The sequence below is a fragment of the Cervus elaphus genome, chromosome 33, assembly GCF_910594005.1.
Source record: "Cervus elaphus chromosome 33, mCerEla1.1, whole genome shotgun sequence".
Classification (NCBI taxonomy): Eukaryota; Metazoa; Chordata; class Mammalia; order Artiodactyla; family Cervidae; genus Cervus; species Cervus elaphus.
Window position 1 is genome coordinate 19856690 of NC_057847.1, and position 13375 is coordinate 19870064.

A 13375-nucleotide genomic window follows, 5' to 3' on the forward strand; every position below is an offset into this window, starting at 1 on the left:
GGTCATACCTGAATGGTCTAGTGGTTTTCCCTACTTTCTTCAATTTAAGTCTGAATTTGGCAATAAAGAGTTCATGATCTGAGCCACAGTCAGCTCCAAGTCTTGTTTTTGGTGACTGTATAGAGCTTCTCCATGTTTGGATGCAAAGAATATAATCAATCTGATTTCGGTGTTGGCCATCTGATGAAAAGGACATCTTTTTAGGGTGTTAGTTCTAGAAGGTCTTATAGATCTTCATAGAACCATTCAACTTCAGCTTCTTCAGCGTTACTTGTCAGGGCATAGACTTGGATTGCTGTGATACTGAATGGTTTGCCTTGGAAACGAACAGAGATCATTCTGTGGTTTTTGAGATTGCATCCAAGTACTGCATTTCAGACTCTTTTGTAGACTATGAGGGCTACCCCATTTCTTCTAAGGGATTCTTGCCCACAGTAGTAGATATAATGGTCATCTGAGTAAAATTCTCCCATTCTAGTCCATTTTAGTTCACTGATTCCTAAAATGTCAATGTTCACTCTTGCCATCTCCTGTTTGACCACTTCCAATTTACCTTGTTTCATGAACCTAACATTCCAGGTTCCTATGCAATATTGCTCTTTACAGCATCAGACTTTATTTCCATCACCAGTCACATCCACAACTGGGCATTGTTTTTGCTTTGCTCCATCTCTTCATTTTTTCTTGAGTTATTTCTCCACTTTTCTCCAGTTCATATTGGGCACCTCCCGACCTGGGGAGTTCATCTTTTAGTGTCATATCTTTTTGCCTTTTCATACTGTTTATGGGGTTCTCAAGTCAAGAATATTGAAGTGGCTTGCTATTCCCTTCTCCAGTGGACCACATTCTGTCAGAACTCTCCACCATGACCCATCTGTTTTGGGTGGTGCTACACAGTATAGCTCATAGTTTCATTGAGTTAGACTAGGCTGTGGCCCATGTGATCAGTTTGATTAGTTTTTCTGTGAGCATGGTTTTCATTCTCTCTGCCCTCTGAGGGAAAAGGATAAAGGTTTATGGAAGCTTCCTGATGGGAGTGACTGAATGTGGGGGAAGCTGGGTCTTGTTCTGATGGCCATGCTCAGTAAATCTTTAATCCAGTTTTCTATTGATGGGTGTGGCTGTGTTCACGCCCTATTCTTTGACCTGAGACCAAACTATGGTAGAGGTAATGAAGATAATGGCGACCTCCTTCGAAAAGCCCTGGGCACACACTGCCACACTGCACTCAGTGACCCCAGCCCTGCAGCAGGCCACCGCCGACCAACGCCTCCAGTGGAGACTCCTGGACACTCACAGGCAAGTCCGGGTCAGTCTCTTGTGGGCTCATGGCTCCTTTCTCCTGGGTCCTGGTGTGCACAAGGTTTTGTCTGTGCCCTCCAGGAGTCTGTTTCCCCAGCCCTGTGTAAGTTCTGTAATCAAATCTGACTAGCCTCCAAAGTCAAATTCTCTGGGGGTTCTCAGTCCCTTTCCCCAGGTTGGGGAAATCTATTGTGGGTCCTAGAATTTTCTTAACAGTGCAAGAATATTTTGGTGTGATTGTTCTGTAGTTTGTGGATCGTCTGCTTGGCGGCTGTTTGGTGATGTAGTGGTGACCTTCTCCAAGATGGCCTATGCCACAGGCTGTGTGACCCGAGTAGCTGCTCATGGAGCCCCTGCTTCCTGCAGCAGACCACTGCTGACCCGCACCTCTGCAGGAGATGCAAACACAGATCTGGCTCTCTCTCTGCGGGGCCCTCGGGTCCCGGTGCACACACGGTTTTGTTTGAGCCCTCCAAATGTCTCTGGTGGGTGTGGGGTTTGAATCTACATGCAATTTTGCCCCTCCTACCATCTTGCTGGAGCTTCTCATTTGCTCTTGGACAAGGGGTATCTTTTTTTCATGGGATCCAACATTCACCTGTTACTGGTTTTTCAGCAGTGACTTGTAATTTTGGAGATATCGCAGGAGAAGAGGAGTGCACATTCTTCTAGTTTTTTGGTATTAAGTAAAAAAAAAAAAAACAAACATAATTTAGCCACATGGTTCTTATTGGCATAACTGAAAAATCTGGAAATTAATGGAAGATTGAAAATTGAACACAAGCAAAGTTATGCAAGGAATGTGGAGGGACCAGAGGAAGAAAGTGACATAATGAGAAGGATGAGGTTAATGGGTATTATTTTAAAAGTACTATTTACTCAGCAATCGCTTTTTGAGAAATTACTATTCTAGTCACTGCACAAAATATCACAGAGCTAAAATTCCAGGGGAGTAAGAAAATAGACATCAAATGTATAGTGTATCAGGAGGGGATAAAAGTTAGCTATCCTGACATTTTAAGTGGAATTGGCTTAAATTTTTAAATAATAATAGGTTAAAATTAAAAAGTTTTTTGGACAGCTTAAAATAGAAATTATTCACCCCACAGTCACATAACTATACAGTATATATAGTTCATAATAGAAAGAGTCTCCACTAGGTCTTCTTGGGAGCATCATGCCTTTGCATGCTAAGAAACATGCTAAAACAATGCTTCATTTATAATGAACTGCTACCAAGATAATCCACTGGTTTATAGGGAGACTTCTCTCTGTATCGTCTTTGAAATAATAACTGTGACCTTCCCTGCTCATCTCCAAACTCCCCCTTTTCCAAGCCATGTTGCTTTGGGCCTTAACAGCAGTGTTAAGAAGGGTCTACTTGGATAAGCTCAGACTCTAGAATCAGTTTGACAGCTTTATATTCACACCATAGAGCCCTGGAGCTCTGTGACAACTGATTAAAGAGTGAACAGGTGAAGGTAATGGAATGACACCACAAAGGGGACTTCACCAGGGGAAGAGGACATACCACTCGGTGGGCCATTAAATTACCTCTCTTAATTTGTTCCAACAAGATATATACAGTCTTAGTCCACATGTTTTGTATTACTACCATGTATCTGAAGCTCATTCATGCTTGCTTTATTTATATCTTTTTAAAATCTCCAACTTTGCTTAAAACTCTGTTCAAGCAAAATGATGTGTACAGTAAAGTCTTTTGCATGATCACATTCTTTCATACTTTAAACTAAAACTTCTTTGAAATTTATGTAGATAGCATTTGAAATCCCAGTGTTTGGATTGGCAGAACTGTTGCACATTCATTTATGTAATCATTCATTCAGTCATATAACAATATACATTGAGACTTTACAGCAATGTTAAGGTACTGTGCTCATATATAGAGAGAGACATAGAAATAAAAGATCCATTCTCTCTAAATCTTGAGGGTATATAGATAAGGTTGATGAAATTTATTTATTTCTTTGGGATTGGAATGAAAACTGACCTTTTCCAGTTCTGTGCCCGCTGCTGAATTTTCCAAATTTGCTGGCATATTGCAGCACTTTCACAGCATCATCTTTTAGGATTTGAAATAGCTCAACTGGAATTCCATCACCTCCATTAGCTTTGTTCATAGTGATGCTTCCTAAGGCCCACTTGACTTCACATTCCAGGATGCCTGGAGTGATCACTCATCTAGAGTGATCACATCATTGTGGTTATCTGGGTCATGAAGATCTTTTTTGTTCAGTTCTGTGTATTCTTGCCACTTCTTCTTAATATGTTCTGCTTTTGTTATGTCCATACCATTTCTGTTGTTTATAGTGTCCACCTTTTTGCATTTTTTTTCCTTTAAAAGATGCTTGCTCCTTTGAAGAAAAGTTATGACCAACCTAGACAGCATATTAACAAGCAGAGACATTACTTTGCCCACAAAGGTCCATCTAGTCAAAGCTATAGTTTTTCCAGTAGTCATGTATGGATGTGAGAGTTGGACTATAAAGAAAGCTGAGCACCAAATAATTGTGGCTTTTGAACTGTGGTGTTGGAGAAGACTCTTGAGAGTTCGTTGGACTGCAATGAGATCCAACCAGTCAATTCTAAAAGAAATCAGTCCTGAATATTCATTGGAAGGCCTGATGCTGAAGCTGAAACTCCAATACTTTGACCACCTGATGCGAAGAACTGACTCATTCTGAGCCTCAGTTCCTGCCTAAATATCTTTAATTCCTTTGGGAACCAGGAAGGCTTCTTATGACATTTTTCCTGTCTCCCTCTTCTTGCTATTTCCATATGACTTAATTTTCAAAACTCAAGACAAGTGTCACCTTCTCTGGGAATTCTTCTCCAGTAACCTATACAACCTAGATAGCATATTAAAAAGCAGAGACATTACTTTGCCAACAAAGGTGCATCTGGTCAAGGCTATGGTTTTTCCAGTGGTCATGTATGGATGTGAGAGTTGGATGGTGAAGAAAGCTGAGCACCGAAGAATTGATGCTTTTGAACTGTGGTGTTGGAGAAGACTCTTGAGAGTCCCTTGGACTACAAGGAGATCCAACCAGTCCATCCTAGAGGAGATCAGTCCTGGGTGTTCATTGGAAGGACTGATGCTGAAGGTGAAACTCCAATACTTTGGCCACCTCATGCGAAGAGTTGACTCATTAGAAAAGACCCTGATGCTGGGAGGGATTGGGGGCAGGAGGAGAAGGGGGTGACAGAGGATGAGATGGCTGGATGGCATCACTGACTCAATGGGCATGAATTTGAGTAAACTTCGGGAGTTAGTGATGGACAGGGAGGCCTGGTATGCTGCGATTCATAGGGTTGCAAAGAGTAGGACACAACTGAGCGACTGAACTGAACTGAACTGATTCAAAGAGAAGAGAAAAGCAAGGGTTCTCACTGCTGCCCTCTTTATATAGCACAGATATATATTACCTGTGCTAACTGCCTTCTACTTTCCATCAAAGAAAGAAGAAGAGGCCTTCTTCACCTTCTTATATGGTTGGACGTTCGCTTAGATAAAACCTAATGACTAAATCCTACAGGTTCAGCACTTGGTATGTAGAAGGAAGAGTCTTGAAATTGAGAAATATCTTTACTAATTTCATAAAGCTCAGCTTTTTCAATACTACCATCTTGCTACACTTGATAGTAACTTCTTCATTCTGTAGATACTCACTGGTGCCCTCTCTGTGGAAATACACATGAGAAGTAGAAGGCATCAAGGGAATATGATATACAGGGGAAATGAAAATAGATTCATTCAATACTTGCAAAACAGTATCCCTGTATCACTGAGAAAGAATGATGCCCAGAGCTTCAAATGTATGATAAATTAATAGGAAAACAAAAAGAAAGCTAGGTATGTGGGTTTATAGATATAGAGCTGTTATATTACCAGGTTTAATAGGTCAGGTGGTCTTTGATGGGGTCTTGAGCAAGTATATTTCAGGAATGTAGAGAAGAACCAAATTTCACAAAACTCTGGGAATAAATTTACTGTAGGTAACAAAATGGCTCTCTACAAGGTATGTGCAATTAATTATTGTTTTTGCAGGTGTCAAAGTCAGGCATCATCCTGGCAGGATGTGTATGAGAAGGTGTGTAAGTTCACTTGGGTGCAGAGAAAACACATTATAACCCAAAAAGAGAAGCAGCTCGCTACAGCATGTGCTTTCTGACAGAAAAAGGTGACGTTCTTGTGTATTAATAGAGAAGCTACCTAAAATAAGTGAAAGAAATGACTGTATTTATTCAGTCAGTTTAGTTGCTCAGTCATGTCCAACTCTTTGCAACCTCATGGACTGCAGCACCCCAGGCTTCCACCACCAACTCCCAGAGCTTACTCAAACTCATGTCCATCGAGTTAGTGATGCCATCCAACAATCTCATCCTCTGTTATCCCCTTTCCCTCCTGCCTTCAATCTTTCCCAGTATCAGGGTCTTTTCTAATGAGTCAGTTCTTCACATCAGGTGGCCAGAGCTTTAGAGTTTCAGTTTTAGCATCAGTCCCTCCAGTGAATATTCAGGACTGATCTCCTTTAGGATGGACTGGCTGAATCTCCTTGCAGTCCAAGGGACTCTCAAGAGTCTTCTCCAACAACACAGTTCAAAAGCATCAATTCTTCAGTGCTCTGCTTTCTTTATAGTCCTACGCTCACATCCATACATGACCACTGGAAAAACCATAGCTTTGACTAGATGGACCTTTATTGGCAAAGTAATGTCTCTGCTTTTTAATACGCTGTCTTGGTTGGTCATAGCTTTTCTTCCAAGGAGCAAGTGTCTTTTAATTTCATGGCTGCAGCTGCCATCTGCAGTGATTTTGGAGTCCCAAAAATAAAGTCTTTCACTGTTTACATTGTTTCCCCATCTATTTGCCACAAAGTGATGGGACCAGATGCCATGATCTTAATTTTCGGAATGTTGAGTTCTAAGCCAACTTTTTCACTCTCCTCTTTTACTTTCATCAAGAGGCTCTTTAGGTCTTCTTCGCTTTCTGCCATAAGAGTGGTATCATCTGCATATCTGAGGTTATTGATATTTCTCCCAGCAATCTTGATTCCAGCTTGTGCTTCAACCAGCCTGGCATTTCGCATGATGTACTCTGCATATAAGCTAAATAAGCTGGCTAACAATATACAGGCTTGACATAATCCTTTCCCGATTTGGAACCAGTCTGTTTTTCCACGTCCAGTTCTAACTGTTGCTTCTTGACCTGCATACCGATTTCTCAGGAAGCCGGTAAGGTGGCCTGGTATTAAGAATTTTCCACAGTTGTTGTTTATTAGGCCACACTAAATAATCTGAGTAATTTATACTCCTCCATCATTTGTATTGTCTTTCAAATGCTTCATTGTTTATTCCTATGTCTCAAACCATCTGGAAATATTTGAGTTTGATAAGGAGTCACATGAACACTGTTTTTACTCAGGTGCACGTTGCAACATTTGGAGGCCATGAAAAAATCAAGTATAATGAAAAAAAGTGAATGCTACATTCTAAAAACTAATGATTTGGTGACACAAGTTGAAAAAATTTTGAGTAGACACAGCAGGGGAGGGAGAGGGTGGGCTGAATTGAGAGAGGAGCATTGAAACATGTGCATTACCATGTGTGAAACAGATAACTGGTGGGAATTTCCTGTATAAGACACAGAGCTCAACCTGATGCTCTGTGACAACCTAGAGAGTTGGGGTGGAGTGAGAGGTGGGAGGGAGATGTAAGAGGAAGGGGACATATGTATACCTATGGCTGATTCATGTTGATGTATGCCAGTAACCAACACATTGTAAAGCAATTATCCTCCAACTAAAAATAAATTTAAAAAATGAATTTTTTAAATCAAGGTCCTGAATTAATTATAATACCTCATGGCTTGAAGAGCTCAGAACATTCATTGATAGTTCATGATGATCTTACTTCACGTGATTATAATTAAAGAAAAATAAATACTTTGAGCTGTGAAAACTATGATTCATCTGATTTTTGCTCATACCCTCAGTATGGAAGAGATTTAGGCAAGGTAAAAGGAACACAGAGAATTTCCCAAAAATACTACTATGACTGATACTACTATAATATTTTTACACATTTTTTTTGTAGCAAACTTGAAAGGGTCTCATCTCTACCTTCAAATTTCTTCAAACTGAGAAGAAGTTTACCTCTCAGTCTTCACTCCTCTCTTATACATGAGATTTTAATAACCACTATTATTATTATTTTTGAGGAAGAAGAGGAAAAAGAATCCCTTCTCACTCTTTTGCTTCTACTTCTGACCAAGATATTTTTGCCTTATCCTTAAATCTTCTTTTTCTAGACATAGCCTGAAGAACTTCCTGGATATCTGACTCCTGCTGGTCATAGCACTCCATACAGGCAATTGATTCAGGACCAAATAGTTGCTTTTGTATGTGGAAGGGAAATGGGAAGATGACAGGTACCATTAAGGAGTAAAGTTTACATGTTGAAATCCTATTGTCCAATGTGATAGTATTTGGAATTGGGACCTTTGGGAGGTGATACCCTGGGGGCTCAGATGTTGAAGAATCTGCCTGCAATGCAGGAGACCTTGCTTTAATCCCTGTGTTGGGAAGATCCACTGGTGAATAGAATGGCTACCCACTCTGGTATTCTTGCCTGGAGAATTCTATGGACAGAGGAGCCTGTGGGTTACAGTTCATGAAGTCACAAAGAGTCAGACACGACTGAGTGACTAACTCTTTGGCCATGGGGGTGAAGCCCTTATGAATGGGATGAGTTCAGTTCAGTCACTCAGCCGTGTCTGACTGTGACCCCATGGACTGCAGAATGCCAGGCTTCCATGCCCATCACCAACTCCTGGAGCTTACTCAAACTCATGTCCATCAAGTTGGTGATGCTGTCCAACCATCTCATCCTCTGTCATCCCCTTCTCCCCCATCAACAGAAAATTGGATTAAAGATTTACTGAGCACAGCCCTGTCCATCAGAACAAGACCCAGTTTCCCCCACAGTAGTCTCTCCTATCAGGAAGCTTCCATAAGCCTCTTATCCTTATCCCTTCAAGGGAGGACAGGGGTTTGAAAACCACAATCACAGAAAACTAATCAAACTGATCACATGGACCATCGCCTTGTCTAACTCAATGAAGCTATGAGCCATGCCATGTAGGGCCACCCAAGATGGATGGGTCATGGTGGAGAGTTCTGACAAAATGTGGTCAACTAAAGAAGGGATTGGCAAACCACCTTGAGAACACCATGAACAGTGTGAAAAGGCAAGAATATATGAATGGGATAAATGCCCTTATAAATGAGCTTCTAGAAAACTGTTCCTTCCTCCATGTGAGGATACAGAGAGAAATCATTAATCTATGAACCAGAAGCAGAGTTTCATGGATATTCACTGGTTAAATCTTGTACAACTAGTATTGTGATCCTCCAAATGATGCTGAATTGTGTGCAGATTTTTCTCTCATTCTCCGTTTGTGGGCTTACTTATAATGTGAGTGGCAATGATATTTGTTGGGTTTCTGCACTAAGCTGCTTCACCAGATCACATTCTGAAGATCATTACCAAGATACGTTGACTCAACACGAAAGTTACAAAGACTTGGGGCTGGAAGATATAGATCCTGTTTTCATGATCAGGAAATCATAATTTTTTTTTTTTACCACAACAGTGCATCTTGCCATGGAGAAGGAAATGGCAACCCACTCCACTATTCTTGCCTGGAGAATCTCATAGACAGAGGAACCTGGCAGGCTACAGTCCATAGAATCACAAGAGTTGGACATGACTTAGAGACGGAACCACATGAACCAGAAGTAGATGCTCAGCAGACACCAAAACTGCCAGCACCTTGATCTGGGACTTTCCAGACTCAAGAACTATGAGAGGGATCAAACAAAGGTCTCAATATTCCAACATTATTCTGTGATGCGATGGTGTATGCAGTGTTTATAGGCACAATAAGGGGGAGAAAAGCCTTTGAAAAAAAGATACCACATAGAGATTGAAGGAGAAGGGAGTAAAATGGTACACAGAGAATGAGAATTGCACGTTGTCAAATGTTTCTCAATCCTTTCCCATTTTGCTGTGTCCTGCCCATTGTATCTCTAGTAGTTTGTGTAATTGGGGCTGACATCACTTGTCCTTTATAACATTGTACTCTCTGGCATGTATGCATTAAATAGAATGTCAGATTGGTCTACATGCATTGCCAAAAAAAGAAAAAAAATGAGAAAAGAAGCACCATAGTAAGCATAGCGATCGATACATGTCATTTTTTTTCTTCCCTTTCTTTTTAGTCAATAGATTTATTTGAGTCTGCCTGTAGTTTGGCAAGAAAGCTTATTTTCGTGCCATGTGAGTCAGTTAAGATGAGAATAATAATTTGTTTGAACAGACATGGGAATGCATTGCTTTGGAAGCAAGGTGCCTAATAGAGGACACCATCTCAAGAAAATGACATGAACATTTATAGACAGAAGGAATTTGTATGTTTGGATTGACAAATTAAGATGGAAACTGTTTCAGTTGTCTGTTCCAAATCCTACCTGAGAGAGAAATAGAGAGAGAGATGAAGATTGATACGGAGGGGCAAAGGGAGAATCAAAGAATGAATATAAAGAAGAACCTAATAGTCCTGTTAGGGAGAGTGTGTGATGAGAACGAAGGGTGAGACCAACACCGGCATCAGCGCCCGCAGTCGGAGCGTGGGCTCACGCTCCGGCGTTAGCCGTTCCCAGCCAGCAGGCAGTCAACAAAGTGATGTGGGCGGTGAGAGCCAGAAAGCCTGGGCTGAGCAGGAGACGGAGACCTGAGACCTCTAAAAACCACAGAGGGATACTGACGATCTCAGAACTTCCTGAGAAAGATCACAGGCATGAATTTTAAAAAAAAATCATAAAGGATCCACATTTAAAGAGGCAACCCACCTCATCCTAGAGCTTCAAAAGAGGTAAGAGTAGAGTTGTATGGAATTTACAAAGAAAAACAGTTCTTACTAAACAAAACAAAAAACACCTTTACCTCTGGAAGGCAGAGAAACAGGTTTTAATTTTGATGTTTTAAATCGTCTTTCTTTCTGTCCCTGTGCATATTTTTCTCACTTAGCATCTGGCCTCATGTTAAAGCAGCTGCTCACATGAGACTTTTGGATTGTAAATCTTTTTTTCTTTTTTTTTTTTGCTGAGAACTCCGCAGCTTGCTACTCAGAACTAGGTAACAGGGTTGATAATCTAGTACTAGGAAGATCATTATAAACAAATGTGGTGGTTACATTGTTGCTCGATGTACCTGAAGATGCCCTTCTGTAGGCTATCTGGTTGTCTGACTAGTCACAAGTGTCTTCCCTAGTTTAATTTATTAATAATACAGGCAAATAAATGGGAAGATGACATTTGGGAGTTGGTGTGCCTTAGTCTTCAGAGTCTCAGACACTCAGAGTGTCCCTGTTTTATCTTCCAGAAAAGACTCATAGTTTTAACTTAACAGTTCAGCCTGACCATGATGCATATAGTCAGCCAGCCAATGCTCTGAACAGGTTAAGAATTTAAAATCCAACAGCAGATAGTCCCAAAATGTGCCTCAGAATTCTCTTCCTGCTCATCTCCGTATTTCCTGCTTCTAGTCCATGCTTCCTGCACCTTTCTTTCTTCCTGGAATTTTAGCCTAGATTTTAATTTTTTCACCTATAATCTCAGTTTGAGACATATTACTATCAATACTTTCTTGAACTTCATGCTCATATCTTAGTACTACACAATCTTGATTTCGGAGTTCCAGAACCTCTGGAAAAAAGACACTTCCATCTCTGGTCAAGCCATGTAGAACCTGCCTTGCTAGGGATGAGGGACAGAAAGATTTTAATTGAAGTAGTATCAATTTTGATAAATGCATTTACTCTTAATAAGAGCCCCTATGAGACTAAAGAAAAGTATAAGTTAAAATACATTTTACCCAGAAAAGATAGACATTTACTTTCATGGTTATTAAAATAGTTTTTATAATGCCCTGTGAAGTGAAAGTGTGAGTCACTCAGTCCTGTCCGACTCTTTGTGACCCCATGGACTACAATCATCAGGCTCCTCAGTCCACGGAACTTTCCAGGCAAGAACACTGGAGTGGGTAGCCATTCCCTTCTTCAGGAGGTCTCCCTGACTCAGGGATCGAACACGGGTCCCCTGCATTGTAGGCAGATTTTTTACCATCTGAGTCATCAGGCCCTGCTAGTAATTAAATATGTATTCTTTTCTCTTCTGCAGCAAAACAGACATCTTAGAATAAATGCCAACAACTGCCACATCCTTTCCCAGATGGGTAGGTCTAGAGATCCTGAAATGTCCTAGGGACTTTGCCTCAGAAAGCAAATCTCTTTAGATCCATTGAAAATACTCTCAGAGGGTTGATGGGAGGGCTGCCAGAATTACTGAAAGTCACTTACTTTAGAAGGAATGGAAGGGAATACCATCAGAGCCTAGGTATTTTGAGGATTTAAAAGGAAATCTGGCTTAGGTAGCTCCCATGGGAAATAGAAGGATGATGGTTTTAGGTTTTTGAGATGAAGGGTAATAGAATTCCCTAGTTAGTGCTCCTGAAGCCAGCTGGTGCCCACGAGAGTGACTGGGTATGAGAACCAAAAGAAATGCAAGCTGAAGTTTGCAAATTTAACCCCAGAGCATTGCACAAGGAGATGAGTTGGTTGCTGGAGGAAGAGGCCGATGCAGGTACCGGCACCATCAGGATGTGGCTGCAGTGGTCCACCAGCAGGACCAGGTTTGTGGCAAGGCCAGGTGGCAAGGAGCAGCAGTGGTACCTGGATCAGACTCAATATGGGCTATGAAAGTCTCCACTCTAACGAATGTGAAAAGCTTCTTTCTTAATTTTCTTAATTAAATATTTCAAACACAGAGAAGAAAAACATAATAAATGCCTGTTTACCCACCAGAGAAGAAAAACATAATAAATGCCTGTTTACCCACATTTGCAGCATTTTGATGCCCCATTCCTTAAGTCATTTCCCAGATATTTCAAGCCTCCTTTGTAACCACCCCTAATTCCATTCCTTTCTCTTTTCCCCATGTTTATCATTCCTTCATAGATTTTTACATTTTTACTATTGCCATAAATAATATGCAATATTGTTTTTAATGCTTAAAAACATGTTTTTTTTTTAAAGCATTAAAACATTTTTCTGGAAATACCACATTATGTATATAGCACTCCTCAACTTTTTAAAAAAAAACTCATCCTTGTTTTAGATATGCTCATGTTAATTTATGAATAGCTGTAATAATTTTTTAACATTTAATGTTTGTAATAAATAGGCTGACTTCATTTTTGATGTTTTACTGAGAGTTTTCCAGCCCCACAATTCTCCCTTACCCTTTTGGCCCACATCTGGACAATCTTATGAGAAAACCCAGTGCTCACTCCGTTGTCATCATGGGAAGTTCAGGCTATGCAAGCCCCAGCCTTAGGGTACGTGTGAAAATACTAACCCCCCAATGTGGGTTAAGGGTGAACCCATGCGGATAGGAGTTAACCTTCAGAAAGCCACATTACAGTGACTAGTAGACCTTTACATACCCTCTTGATGTGTGTGGCATTATGGGTCCAGACAGCGAACCAGGTTTTGAGCGAAGTCTTCCTGTAACTGTTTCTATGGCTGTATCAATTCTCCAGACAGGAGAAGGCTGAGAGAAGTAGGAGGCTGCTTACTATTAACAGATACGTGTTGAGTGACTAACGGACGGGTGCTGGTCTGCGCGTGGTGAGGTGGCGGCCAGCCTAGGTCCCTGCCGGCAGCACAATGGCGCCCCAGGCTTGCGCTCCAAGACCATGGCTCTCTTACCTTCTACTCATGTTCTTAAGTGTCCATCTCGCAGAAAGATCACAAGACTAAGGTGACTAAATTGGGAGGAAATTCCAACCTCGTTTGTAGTGTTAGAACCGTTTCCTTTCCCAGGCCTGTTAAGTTAGTATTGAGCCCACCGCCAACCTCGAATCCCCCTCTTGGCAGCAGAACTTGTAGGGGCTGCTTCATATCCCCCAGGAGCTTTCCTAATTTTGACTC